This window comes from Fukomys damarensis, unplaced genomic scaffold (assembly GCF_012274545.1).
Source record: "Fukomys damarensis isolate Sample0158 unplaced genomic scaffold, DMR_v1.0_HiC HiC_scaffold_23, whole genome shotgun sequence".
Lineage (NCBI taxonomy): Eukaryota > Metazoa > Chordata > Mammalia > Rodentia > Bathyergidae > Fukomys > Fukomys damarensis.
Genome location: NW_022900935.1, coordinates 42,372,466 through 42,377,920, shown reverse-complemented (window position 1 = coordinate 42,377,920; position 5,455 = coordinate 42,372,466). Strand labels below are relative to the sequence as shown.

Below are 5,455 nucleotides of genomic sequence, written 5' to 3'. Positions count from 1 at the left end.
GGGAGCGGACGGTAGCCCGGGAAACCCGCCGGCTGCGCCTGCGCACTGCGCTGCTGACGCTAACCAGGAAGGGAGCTGCCCGGAACTGCGCGCCGCTGGCGAGCTCTCGCGAGAACGCCTCCCCGTTAGGCCGGTGGCCCAAATTTGGCAAGAACGCCCCGTTGGCCCCGCCCTTCCTGCCCCTTGGGGACCCCTTGACCCTGACAGCCGGGGGTTGGCTCCAGGAGCCGAGGGCGTCTGCCAAAAGTGAGACCCAAACTCAAGGAAGTTCCTGTCCCGATGAACGTCTAGCGTTTAGAAACGACCCAGGCCCCTCGTCTGCCCCCACATGCCCTCTGCGCAGGCGTCCGTGCTGCGGGTTTCCCGCGCTTTTAACCCTGGGGGAAGGACAGGGACGGCGGTGGAGCTGTCGGGCTTCCGCGATTTTTACAAAGGCAGAACGCGATCACGATTTCACTTGGGGGAAAAGAGAAGCAAGCACACACGTGAGTCTGGGGAAACGAGTGAAATGTTGCCACAATGATTTAAAGGCAGTGCTTCTAGGTAAACACTCATCGCTTTCAACTTCTAATATTCCTGACACTCAGAGGGCTGAGAGGAGGATGGCATCCCAGGCCAGCCGGGACTTAGCTCAGTGGTTCCGCCGCCTGCTTTGCAAGCGCCAAGTTCTAAGTTCGACCCCAGCTACCTAAATAAAAAATAAATAAATAAGCGAATAAATAAATAAAATAGAGATGTAGCCCTACACTCCCTGGCTTCAGTCCCCAATCCCGCAAAGTAAATAAACTCATTTCTTTATGGAGAGTACATTCGAATTCCTGTCTCCTAACTACAGTATTCTGAGGTATATATTGTATTGTCATAGACAGCTAAGTTAAGTAGAAATGTTCTAGGTAGTCAGACATGGCTGGGCGAGTCAGTATAGAGGATGAGAACACATCACAGCGGTGGCTGAAGTTGCATCTGTTGAGGGCCAGGCCGACAATGCCTCCCCAGGCAGTATACTACAGTATACAGCTGGCATCATTTGGCCCAGTAAAGTCTAGATAGACATCAGGCACCTGATTAGTCACCTGGGTGACCAGGACCTCTGGATCCATTGCTTCCTAAGAAGGTCTTCCTTCTTTCCATGTGTCCTTGCTACATGACCTGCTTCCGCATTGGATCAATGTTATGTAAGTGGCTATACTTGTAATCTTATTGGCCAATCATTGTTTTGACCCATGTTGTACCACCTTGTGATTTTGCTCTATAAAACTTCCTCTGGAAAACAAACAAAACATAAAGCAAAAACTTCCTCTGAGAAGTGGAGTCTGCAGCAACTCACTGTGACTTCCTCTCCTGTCTCTCAGGAACTCTCTCAATAAATATTTCCTACTCTTATAATCCTTTTTTCCTTAGAATTCATTCTTCAATTTTTGGGGAACATGAACTTGAACTCGGCATATCTGACATCTAGCAGATGGGGAGTTATTTCCCCTATATTAGTATCATTGTTAATTCTGTTCACCCCAAACTATAGGACACCAAACTTTATTCTTACCAAATAGTAACTCTGTAATGGTTGATACCCCAGGGAACCCAGAGAGCTGCAGAAGAGAAAGGCAAGTAAGGGATGAGCTAGAATCAACAGTGCAGGGTGGGAGAGAAGCCAAGGGTGGGGTGAGCAAGGACCCTGGAGACGTGAGAGGGGTGGATGGTGGAATGGCTGCAGGGCCAGGGCTGCATGGAAAAGATGCTGAGGCCAGGCCTGGGTCCCTGAGGAATTGGCATTGCCTGCTGCTTGAAATGGGGTGGGGGGTGAAGAGGGTGCTGGGGCTGGATCTGAAAGACAGAGGTGGGGTGGGGATAGGCTGGAGGATGGTGATTTGAGAGTAGACGCCACTGTGTAAATCCTGTGTCCAGCCCCTGGCCTCTCTGGACAGGGCCTGCTGTCCAGCACATGATGGGGTCTGGACACACACTGCACCCTGGCTTTGTGACCTTGGAAACTAAATACTGTATGTTTGCTTTCTGTAAAATGAGGTCCTCTTTCCACTGGTATAGGTTGAGAAATGATGCCCAAGAGATGTTTGCTAAGCTTGGGTGATGGATATATGAGAGAGAGCTAATGAGTTCTGAAAACCAAAGTCTCGGAGTTGCAGTGTTGTTGAAGGACGCCTGGTCATTACTGTGACTGGGGTTGGGAGGATGGGGTCTCAAGACGCCTCAGGGCCACTAGAGGGAGCTTGTCGCCCCTTCAAATTGGAGCAGGAGCTTGGTCCTTGGACCTCAAACCACTCCCCCAGGGAAAACTCCTCCTCTATCCTGGCGTTTGCTCTCCCACTCTGCAGGAGCCCAGGCTTCCCTAGAGAGACTGTTGCCATTTTCCTTGGGGACATAAGGCAACATGTGACCAAACTGGAGAGCCTTCCTCAGCTCCATCCAGGAGATGGGAAAGGAAAATGGATGAATGAGGTCAGACTCCAGGGAAACACAAGTTTTAGAAGCTGCTGGAGTTCCTAAATCTGTCAGGGCCCAGGGCTTACTGAGCAGGGATGAAGGGAGGCTCAAAAGTAAATCTATGCGCACTCAGGCATATGTGCAGTGAAGTCGTCTCACACACACACACACAGGTATACACATGCACAGGCATGCACACCCCGCCAGAGAGGAAGGCAATCTGACGAAGCCAACCCATCGCATTCAGGGAACGACAAACCTGCCCCTGAGAAAGAAGGGGGAAGCCACTCGGCCTGGGAATGCCTCACCGGCCTTTCCTTGTAAATAAGCATTTGAATGTGTTTTGTTCCAAGCGCTCCCGGCAGGCTCCAGGGAGCCCTTTCTCATGCAGTGGGGTCCCTCTGCAGCCCCTCCCCTCCCCACCTCCCCAGCCTGCCGTCCTGCCGCAGGTGAAAGCTGCTTCCCTTCCAGGGTCCCAGTGGGTTCCCCTCTGGTTTTAGGCAGCCCTGAGAACCACCCATACTTCCAAGTTGAAAGCCAGCATGAGATGAATTAAGCTTCCAGGTCTTAAACGGTGTTGCTGTTTGAGCAAGAAAGAATGAGGGGTTGGGGGTTAGGGGCATTGAGGGGATGAGACATTCTTGCATCTCACCGCTGGATAACCAAGCCCCTCAACCCATCCCACAGCTTCCCAGGGTGAAAGTTTGCTGCTGTTCTTACATGTTATCTAAGCCTAACCATGCAGGAAAAACATCCCGGATACTTGCCTCTCCTGCCTCCTCACCGATGGGTGCTAGGTTAGTCCTTTTTTGTTGTTTTAAAACAAGGTCTCTCGCTCAGGCTGGCTTTGATTTCACTGTGTAACCCAGGCTGGCCTCAAACTCACGGCGATCCTCCTGTCTCAGCCTCCCGAGTGCTGGAATTATAGGCATGTGCCAGCACAACCAGGGGGCCAGTCATTTTTAGAGGGCCTCTGGGCAGCAACTAGTCACTCACAAGCCTTTGCCCTGTCCTTGTGTCCATGAGGCAGCCAGGAGGGCAGCAGGGTGACCCTGCCAGCTTGGACCCTGATCTCCCTAGGAGACAACCCCCGTGTTTCAAAAGTTTGCTTTGCCTTCCTCTGGACATTCCAGGTTGGAGAACTGAAAGCCCCCTCTCTGCAGTCTAGAAGCAGGTAAATAGCGGGTGATTTACAAGCACACCAGCCCAAAGGGCCTAAATCGTGTGCACAAAGGGGCCGGGTAAATATTTAAAGAATAGAGCCAGTTGGGGAGAAACACAAAAGGCTGGGACAATGGAGGTTTCTCGGAATTCACTCTCCGGAGCTGGGCCAGCCTGATCAGCATTGATGTACTCTCCGCAGTCCCAGCCTTTGTCCCCTGAAGGGTCTTCGGCTGCCTGGCTATTGGGACTCTCAACACAGCTAAAGAGACTTAAACAATCGCAGTGTCTCCAGCCCCATCTGGAGACAATTGGCCAGTCATCTCAGGGCTTTTGCTGTGTCCTCACAGTTAACTGCACGGAGCAATCACTTCAGTCCACTTTGAATCGTGTTCGGGTGGAGGGGAAGAATGCATTTCTCCTTCAGTTCTTGGCATTTCCTATATCTTGCACAGGGCTCAGCAGTCAGCACTGTTTTTGTCTTTTTGTTTGTTTTGAGACAGGGTCTCACTGCATAGTCCAGGTTGGCCTGGAACTCAGGTAGCCCAGGCTGGCCTCCAACTGCCAGCAATCCTGCCTCCAAGTGATGCAATTACAAAAATGTACCACCACACCTGGCACTTAATATTGGTTTAAATGCCCACTGTGCAGGAAGGGACTCCCACAGGGTTGTCCCTTGGAGTGGGAAGTGGGACATCTGGCAGGCTCTTGTCCAGGGGCCTGCAGACCCCTTTCCACCTCATTTTCAGACCTGACTCAACTTTTTTTTCTTTTGCCAAAGTCAAGAAAGCCAAATAGGAGAGGGTGTAAAGACCCAGGCTACATTTTGCTTAAATTCCCAGGCTTAAAAAAGAAGGAGCCTGAGAACTCTCAGGAATAGGAAATATCTCCTTGAATGGGGTGGGGGCTGCATTTTCCCAGCACTCCTCCTGGACCTGTGCTCCTTTCCGGGCACCTCGGGGACCCCAGGCGCTAAAGATGGAAAGAGTTAGTGGCCTACATCCCGGTTTGCATAAGCCCGGTTGCTAAGTCGGTCCACGACCTTCCCAGCAGCCCGAGAGCACCTTGTCCTTGCTGTGGGAGAGGAGAGGGCTGCCCGCCACCTCACCCGCCCGGAAAGAAATCGCATCTCCTGGCTCTGCCCCTTGAAGCCTGGTCTGCGGGTAGGATGCCCAGCGTGGGAAGGGGAACCGAGTGGGAGGGAAACAGAATTCATCCGGGGGCCCTGGGAAGGAGGTGGGTAGACTTCTCTTTTTTCCTCGGATCTTGAAGGATACAAAGATCTGGCTTTAACGCAGAAGGGGACGCTGGTGCGGGAGAAAGGAGTTCAAACTGGGCGTCAGTGGAAAAGGAGGGAAGGAAGGGAGTCTCAGAGTTTCACAGTTCGAGGACACCACAGTCCGCTTCAGCCCAGATCTGGGGCCGCACTCAGCCCGAGAGGCGCTGCAGGGGCGGGGGCGGCTGAGGCCCAGGCCCTTAAGCGGACCCGGAGGAGCATGACAATGAGTCCAGCCTCCCGCGGCCAAAGCAGAACATTGCTAATTAGCGCATTTTGCGGTCAATTTTCCACTACCTAAGAAACACAGGTCGCACTTGCGCGGCTCCACCTAGAGCGGCTGGGGTTGCTGGTCAGGGCTCGGAGGGGTGTTGGCCGCAGAGCTGCGAGGGCCCGGGTGTGGACTGGACGGGCGCCCCTCTTCAGGCGTCCCTAACTCTGGAGGGGTACTCAACGGTTTGCTAATGCGCCCGACTGAAAGGCGCCCGACTGAAAGGCTCCGGCGGGGATCCACGGAGGACGTAATTAGAAGACAAATTGCCCCGCTGCCCTGCCTGGCGGCGGGAGGACTGGGCG

At 53.1% G+C, this 5,455-nt stretch overlaps 1 protein-coding gene across 1 annotated transcript in view; it reads right to left on the bottom strand.

Annotated features, from left to right (window-relative positions):
* Positions 1 to 5,455, bottom strand: part of Icmt (isoprenylcysteine carboxyl methyltransferase) — a 16,407-nt gene that overhangs the window by 7,672 nt on the left and 3,280 nt on the right. The gene's annotated exons all lie outside the window — the stretch shown is intronic.